A 9244-nucleotide genomic window follows, 5' to 3' on the forward strand; every position below is an offset into this window, starting at 1 on the left:
ACGGTAGGTACACATACAGCTCATCCCTTCGCAGTAGTAATGCAGATTACTTTATCAGTGACCTCAACCCAGAGTCTCTCAGATTGTTCACAGTTAGCCCACTGGCACCTCTATTAGATCACAGCAAAATTACAGTCTATTTGAACAGAGCAATACTCAGTCATGAGGTGTCAAAGACAAAGGAACTACATAATATTAATTAAGAAATTCTATAGATGGAAGGAAAGTAGGGTAGAAACCTACCAAAAACCTATTAGGCAACAACAAATTGAATCCCTTTAAGACAACTTCCTGGACAAAATGTTTCACTGTAATTGTGAAGGTGTAAATTTGGCATAGAAAACTTAAACAGTATATTTGACCTCTCAGCTTCCCCATAAAATCTAAAAATGTCAAGCAAGCAACCAAAGAAGATTAAAAGCATGGACAAATGGTTTGACGAATAATTCAAAAACCTAAGAAATAAATTGGGAAACCTATCGAACCAAAAACATAGAGACAGAAATCCTGAACCCACGTCTTCATTATGGTGAATCACTTAAACAATACAGGAATACACTACGGAGAAAAAAAGGAACAGCACATCAGAAAACAGCTCAATGTAATTGAAGAATCCAAACTACTTCATGGAAAATGTGAAAACTCTAAACAAACAACAACACAAAGAGTTTTCTATCCAAAATGGAGATGTGTGTGTATAAACCACTTCTCCAATCTTTCTGGGTTCTATAACAAAAAACAAACAGCAAAAACATATACATGATCAAATACAAATCTTAGAATAACTATTAAAGACTACCAGAACCCACTGGATTCTCCAATTACATTGAATGAACTACAGGAGAAAATATAACCTCCAATCAAAAAAGGCCTTTGGTGTTGATGGAATCCCGAATGAAATGATAAAATATTCAGACCACAAATTCCAATTGGCTATACTTAAACTCTTTAACATCATCCTCTGCTCTGGCATCTTTCCCAAAATGTTTAACCAAGGACTGATCACCCCAATTGACAAAAGTGGAGACAAATCTGACCCCAATATCTTTGGGAAAATCCTCGGTAAAAAACGATACGTACCTCGGCCTAAACGTCAGCTCCACAGATAACTTCCGCAACGCTGTGAGCGATCTGAGAGACAAGGCAAGAAGGTTCCTTCTACACTATCAAAATGAACATCAAATTCGACATAACAATTAGGATCTAGCTAAAAATACTTGAATCAGTTATGGAACCCATTGCCCTTTATGATTGTGAGGTCTGGGGACCGCTCAACTACCAAGAATTCACTAAATGGGACAAACACCAAATTGAGACTGCATGCAAAATTCTGCAAAAATATCCTCCGTGTACAATGTAAAACACCAAATAATGCATGCAGAGCAGAATTAGGCCGATACCCACTAATTACTAATATCCAGAACATTTTACAACCACCTAAAAGGAAGCGATTTCCAAACCTTCCATAACAAGCCATCACCTACAGAGAGATTAACCGAGAGAAGAGTCCCATAAGCAAGCTGGTCCTGGTGGTCTGTTCACAAGCACAAACAGACCCCACAGAGCCCCAGGACAGCAACACAATTAGACCCAACCAAATCACGAGAAAACAAAAAGACAATTACTTGACACATTAGAAAGAATTTACAAAAAACTGAGCAAACTAGATTGCTATTCGACCCTGAATAGAGAGTACACAGTGGCAGAACACCTGACCACTGTGACTGACCCAGACTTAAGGAAAGCTCTGACTATGTACAGACTCAGTGAGCATAGCCTTGCTATTGAGAGAGGCCACCGTAGGCAGACATAGCCCTCAAGAGAAGACAGTCTGTGTGCACACTGCCCACAAAATTAGGTGTAAACTGAGCTGCAATTCCTAACCTCCTTCCAAATGTATGACCATATTAGAGAAACACATTTCCCTCGGCTTACACAGACCCACAAATAATTTGAAAACAAATCGAATTTTGATAAACTTCCATATCTATTGGGAAAAATACCACAGTCTGCAATCACAGCAGCAAGATTTTTGACCTGTACCCACAAGAAAAGGGCAAACAGCAAAGAACAAACACCATTGTAAATAGAAGCTTTATTTGTGATTATTTATTTTCCCTTTTGTACTTTAACTATCTGCACATCGTTACAACACTGTATAACCATAATATGTTATTTGAAATGTCGCTTTTCCTTTGGAACTTTTGTGAGTGTAAAGTATAATATTCATTTCTTATTGTTTATTTCACTTTTGTTAATTTTCTATTTCTCTTGCATTGGCAATGTAAGCATATGTTTCCCATGCCAAGAAGCCCTTTGAATTTAATTGAGAGAGAGCGACAGCGTGAGAGGGGTGAAGGGGGTGAAGGGGGTGAGTGCTTGTCTCTGATGTCTCTCTCAATGGAAGCTTGGCACTCCACCAAAAACCAAATGATATGCAGATCAAGTGGTGTGTGCTCCTGCCTCTTGCTGAGTGTGTGTGTGTGTGTGTGTGTGTGTGTGTGTGTGTGTGTGTGTGTGTGTGTGTGTGTGTGTGTGTGTGTGTGTGTGCATGTGCTTGAGCTTAAATGGAGCTTGCATGCCCTTGAGATAAACACACGGTACATTAGTAAACACTAAATTTGACCTACTGTTTATGACATGATCTATGGAGAGTTGAGTTGTTCTCTCTCTCTCTCAATTCAATTTAAGGGCTTTATTGGCATTGGAAACATATGTGAAAATGTGCCAAAGCAAGTGAAATAGAAAATAAACAAAAGTGAAATAAATAAAATTAAAATAACAGTAAACAGTACACTCACAAAAGTTCCAAAATAATAAAGACATTTTAAATATCATATTATGTCTATATGTCTATATACAGTGTTGTAATGATGTGCAAATCGTTCAAGTACAAAAGGGAAAATAAATAAACATAAATACGGGTTGTATTTACAATGGTGTTTGTTCTTCAATGGTTGCCCTTTTCTTGTGGCAACAGGTCACCCGTCTTGCTGCTGTGATGGCACACTGTGGTATTTCACCCAAAAGATGTGGGAGTTTATCAAAATTGGATATGTTTTCAAATTCTTTGTGGATCTGTGTGCATCTGAGGGAAATATGTGTCTCTAATATGGTCATACATTTGGCAGGAGGTTAGGAAGTGCAGCTCAGTTTCCACCTCATTTTGTGGACAGTGTGCACATACTGTAGCCTGTCTCCTCTTGAGAGCAAGGTCTGCTTAAGGCAGACTTTCTCAATAGCAAGGCTACGCGCACTGAGTCTGTACATAATCAAATATTTCCTTAATTTTGGGTCAGTCACAGTGGTCAGGTATTCTGCCACTGTGTACTCTCTGTTTAGGGCCAAATAGCGCTCTAGATAGCTCAGTTGTTTTGTAAATTATTTTCAACGTGTCAAGTAATTATGTTTTTGTTTTCTCGTGATTTGGTTGAGTCTAATTATGTTGCTGACCTGGGGTCTGATTGCGTTTGTGAACAGAGCCCCTGGACCAACTCGCTTATTAAGGGGCTCTTTTCCAGGTTAATTTCTCTGTAGGTGATGTAGGTGATGGCTTAGTTGTGGAAGGTTTGGTGATGGCTTAGTTGTGGAAGGTTTGGGAATCGCTTCCTTTTAGGTGGTTGAAGAATATAACTCTTTGCTGGATTTTGATAATTATTGTGTATAAAGTGAAAATGCTGCCCCCTATCCCAAACAGGTTAACCACATACTTGTTGTTTGTGTACATGGATTTTATAATATCGTATGCTTTCCCACAACACCAATTTCCATCAATGTGTATAGCAGACCCTAAATCCAAAGCATGAGAAGACTTTACCTTTGTTTTGGTTTGTTTGTTTGTCAATTAGGGTGTGTAGGGTGAATATGTGATCTGTCATATGGTAATTTGGTAAAAAGCCAATTTGACATTTACTCAGGCCATTGTTCTCGCTGAGGAAATATACGAGGCTGCTGTTAATGAAAATGCAGAGGATTTTCCCAAGGTTCTTGTTGACGGATTTCCCCCGGTAGTTATTGGGGTCAAATGTATCTCCACTGTTTGTGGATTGGGGTGATCAGTCCTTGGTTCCAAATATTGCCTTAGACGCCAGAGCTGAGGATGATGTTAAAGAGTTTAACAACTTCAAGGAAAATGTGAAAACTCTAAACAAACAACAACATAAAGACTTATCTTTCCAAAACAGAGATGTATGGGTTAACCACGTCTCCAATCTTTTTGGCCCTATAACAAAGAACTAACAGCAAAAACATATAAATTATCAAATACAAATCTTATATCCAACTATTAAAGACTACCAGAACCCACTGGATTCCCCAATTACCTTGAATGAACTACAGGACAAAATACAAACCCTCCAACCCAAAAAGGCCTGTGGTGTTGATGGTATCCTACATGGAATTATAAAATCTACAGACCAAAAATTCCAATTGGCTGTACTTAGATTCTATGGATTCTTCAATTACACTGAGCTGATTTCTGACGTGCTGTTCCTTCTTTTTACGTAGTGTATTTCTGTATTATTTTAGTGATTCACCATAGTGAAGGCGTAGGCTCAGGTTTTCTGTCTCTATGCTTTTAGTTGGACAGGTTTCTCAATTTCTTTCTTAGGTTTTTGCATTCTTCATCAAACAATGTGTCATTATTCTGACTTTTCTTAGGTTGTCTGCTGGCAATCTTTAGATTTGATAGGGAAGCTGAGAGGTCAAATATACTGTTTAGGTTTTCTACTGCCAAGTTTGCACCTTCACAATTACAGTGAAACATTGTGTCCAGGAAATTGTCTAGAAAGGGTTGAATTTGTTGTTGCCTAATTGTTTTTTGGGTAGATTTCCAGACTATTTTCCTTCCATCTATAGCATTTCTTATTATTATTCAGTTCCTTTGGCTTTGATGCCTCATGATTGAGCAAAGCTCTGTTCAAGTAGAGTGTGATTTTGCTGTGATCTGATAGGGTGTCAGTGGACTGACTGTGATCTGATAGGGTGTCAGTGGACTGACTGTGAACACTAAGAGACTCTGGGTTGAGGTCAGTGATAAAGTAGTCGACAGTACTACTGCCAAGAGATGAGCTATAGTTGTACCTACCATAGGAGTCCCCTCGAAGCCTACCATTGACTATGTACATACCTCACGTCCGACAAAGCTGCAGGAGTTGTGACCCGTTTTTGTTGGTCATGTTATCGTGACAAGGGTGGCATATGGGGGAAGGAATTATGTCACCTCCAGGTACAGTAGGTGTTTGTCCCCCTGTGTGCTGAGTTTATCAGGTTCTTGTCCAGTTCTGGAATTCCAGTTCTAGAATTTAGGTCCCCACAGACTAGTACATGTCCCTGAGTCTGGAAATGGTTGATCTCTAGGATGGAGAAACTGTCATCGTTAATGTATGGGATTCCATTGAGGGGATATAGGTAGCACACATGAGGACATTTTTCTCTGTTGAAATACTTTCCTTATTAATTTCTAGCCAGATGTAAAATGTTCCTCTTTTGACTAATTTAATAGAGTGGGTTAGGTCTGCTATATACCACATTTGCAAGACCCTGAGTCTCTTCCCTTTTTCACACCTGGTAGTTTGGTGGATGGGACTACCAGCTCCCTAGAGGGCAACCAGTGGGTCTGTCTCCTTTATACAATGTTTGTTGTAGAATGACAATGTCTGTATTTCCAATTTTGTTGATGAAGTCTGTGTTCCTGCTCTTTAGGCCGACGGTAGATGACCTCAGACCTTGTATATTCTCTCTCTCTCTCTCACCTGTTCCCTGGCAGAGGTGTGTTCTCTCTCACTCTGTTTCATCCTCTCTTCCTTCTTATCCAGTCTCTTTCATCACTCAGTTCTGTCCTCACCTCTGCCATTTTGGCTTCCAAAGTCGCACTCACACTCAGTATTACATGCACACACATTTTGTCACTGCTCTCCCACAATAAAATACAAATATAACATTTCCAAAAACTTGGTGATTTAGATGTCTAATATAATCATGATGATCCAGCAATGGACAGGGTAGAAATGAAACATTAGATATAGAACCGTGATCTCTCTCTCTCTCTCTCTCTCTCTCTCTCTCTCTCTCTCTCTCTCTCTCTCTCTCTCTCTCTCTCTCTCTCTCTCTCTCTCTCTCTCTCTCTCTCTCTCTCTCTCTCTCTCTCTCTCTCTCTCTCTCTCTCTCTCTCTCTCTCTCTCTCTCTCTCTCTCTCTCTCTCTCTCTCTCTCTCTCTCTCTCTCTCTCTCTCTCTCTCTCTCTCTCTCTCTACAGAATGCTCAGCTGGGGGAGGGGGGAGTCGTTTGGTGTGATATGGTAATCAGGTGATGATCTGTCATTGGCTGAATAAAACTCAGAGGTTTGTGGTTAACAGTACACATGACTGATTAATAAACAGACACACACATATACACACACAGTCACACGCATATACATACACAAACACACACACACTGATGAATTTCACCCTCTTCAGCAAAAATCAACATCCGTCGTTACCTACTCTTCCCCCCAAACCCTCGGCTAAGGGTGAAAGTCATATCAGTTCCTTTCTTAATTTCTCTATAGCAAATTGTTATTATGAGACTGTATGTACAACGTGTGTGTGTGTGTGTGTGTGTGTGTGTTCGCAAGGGTGTGTGTCAATGTGTGTGTGACATCCCTGTATTGCTCTCAGAAAATTCAAGTTAAATGGGTCATCTATCATCAGAATATGCGTCTGGACACCTTGTCTCTGTGTCTCTGTGTGTGTCTGGTTATGATTAATGTGCTGCATTGGGGCTGACCAGCCATGCATGTTGGTGAGTTTATCGTTTGATGCTGGCTCTAATTAACCTCCTCTAAAGTGACGGATGGCTCTACAACTCTGTCCATCAATAAAGGCCATCCAGACCTCCGCAGTAGGACATGTACTTCTCACACCAACTAATGTCATCTTGACTCGCAGGCACTATGTGTGTGTGTGTGTGTGTGTGTGTGTGTGTGTGTGTGTGTGTTGACAATACCATCTTATATTACAAATATACCCTAATATGTCTTGCCCATTTGTCATATCTCCAGACCTAGTAATATGATATCTTCTGGATATTATTTATCATGAAGCTCTGATGACATTAGGCTCTGGTGTTGATTATTATTCCTGCATCACCCAAAACGCACACACAGAGGCATGTATGCAAATAGAGATAGCATGTGCGTCTTAGTGGAGAGGGATAAAGTTGTGTGTAAGAAAATGAAGCTTGCATGTGATGGCTGCAGCTCATGGCTCAGGCCTATCTCACACTCACACTCTCCACTGACTGCCACATTCTGGGAATGGGGAGGGACGAACGGTGGAAGAGAAGGAGAGAGAGCTTTATGTTTATTTATTTTTATGTTTATTTTCCATTTTGTACTTACCTATTTGCACATCGTTACAACACTGTGTATAGCCATAATATGATATTCCATTGTAACTTTTGTGAGTGTAATTTTTGCTGTTTATTTCACTTTTATATATTTCACTTTTGTTTATTTAGTTCACTTGCTTTGGCAATGTCAACATATATTTCCCATGCCAATAAAGCCGTTTGAATTGAATTGAGAGAAAGAGAGAGTCAGAGAGATAGGTCGCAGATGACCTATGCCTGCTGTCAGCCACAGCACATGGCCTACAGCAGAGCCTGGACCTGCTAGACCAGCACTGCCAGACCTGGGACCTGGCAGTAAACCCCAAAAATACTATATTAAAGATTTTTAAGAGAAGATCCAGATCTCAGGGAATTAGACCAAAGTTCTCACTTGGTACAAAATATATAGAGTACTGCACACATTACAATTACTTAGGTTTAATGATGCAGTGAATGAACTGAGAGAGAAAGCACGCAGGGCTTTCTACATCATTTAACCTGTTGAGGACAGAGGGCGCTGTTTTCACTTTGGGGGAAAAACGTGCCCAATTTAAACGGCCTCGTACTCAATTCTTGCTCGTACAATATGCATATTATTAATACTATTGGATAGAAAACACTCTCTAGTTTCTAAAACCGTTTGAATTATATCTGTGAGTAAAACAGAACTCATTTGGCACAAACTTCCTGACCAGGAAGTGGAAAATCTGAAATCGATGCTCTCTTCTAGGTCCTGCCTATAAATGGGCATGATGCGTATTAGTATACATGCACGTCATACACCTTCCCGTGGATGTCAAGAGGCAGTGAGAGAAGAAATGGGGTGTTTATCTTGGTCTGAAGTCGAATGAATCCTCTTGGCATGACGTGTCACCAGTTTCCTGTTTTCAGGAAGGCGCGAGGTTGGACCTGGAATTGCCTTCTGAAAAGCTTTCGTTATAGGCGACTACTATCTCCGGCTTTGATTTTATTTGATACATGTGACCATATCATCGTAAAGTATGTTTTTTCAATATAGTTTAATCAGATTATTGAAATTTTTTCGGGAGTTTTGCCGTGTTCCGTTCTCTTCCGTTTGTTGACATGGAGAGCTTCGTGCCACTTGGCTAGTGTGCTTGCTAAATTGAGAGGGAAAGAGGCCGTTCTAAATCCAAACAACGATTGTTCCCGACAAAGGACCCCTTGTCCAACATTCTGATGAAAGATCAGCAAAAGTAGGAAACATTTTATGATGCTATTTCATATATCTGTCGTACATGTGAACTAGTCGTCGGCGCCCAGCTTTTGGGTACTCTCTAGCTATACCGAAGCTCTATGTCGTAATGAAGTTAATTTTAGAATTCTAACACGGCGATTGCATTAAGAACTAGTGGATCTATCATTTCCTATACAACATGTATTTTTTAGTTATGTTTATGAATAGCTATTTGGTCAGAATATGTGTGTCAGAAAAAGTGTCAGAAAAAAATCCGGAAGTTGTGGGAAAAACATGCTAAGTTAGCACAATGTATAACCACTGATTTCAGCTCTAAATATGCACATTTTCGAACAAAACATAAGTGTATGTCTAACCTGATGTTATAGGACTGTCATCTGATGAAGAATATCAAGGTTAGTCAAAAATTATATATCTTTTACTGGTTTGTCACGATCGCTAACTTTTACTGCTGGGGAATGGCTTGTGTTTCTGGCTATTGTGGTAAGCTAATATAACGCTATATTGTGTTTTCGCTGTAAAACACTTAATAAATCGGAAATATTGGCTGGAATCACAAGATGCCTGTCTTTCATTTGCTGTACACTATGTATTTTTCAGAAATGTTTTATGATGAGTATTTAGGTATTTGGCGTTGGTGTCTGTAATTATTCTGTCT

The sequence above is a fragment of the Salvelinus namaycush genome, chromosome 7 (assembly GCF_016432855.1).
Source record: "Salvelinus namaycush isolate Seneca chromosome 7, SaNama_1.0, whole genome shotgun sequence".
Classification (NCBI taxonomy): Eukaryota; Metazoa; Chordata; class Actinopteri; order Salmoniformes; family Salmonidae; genus Salvelinus; species Salvelinus namaycush.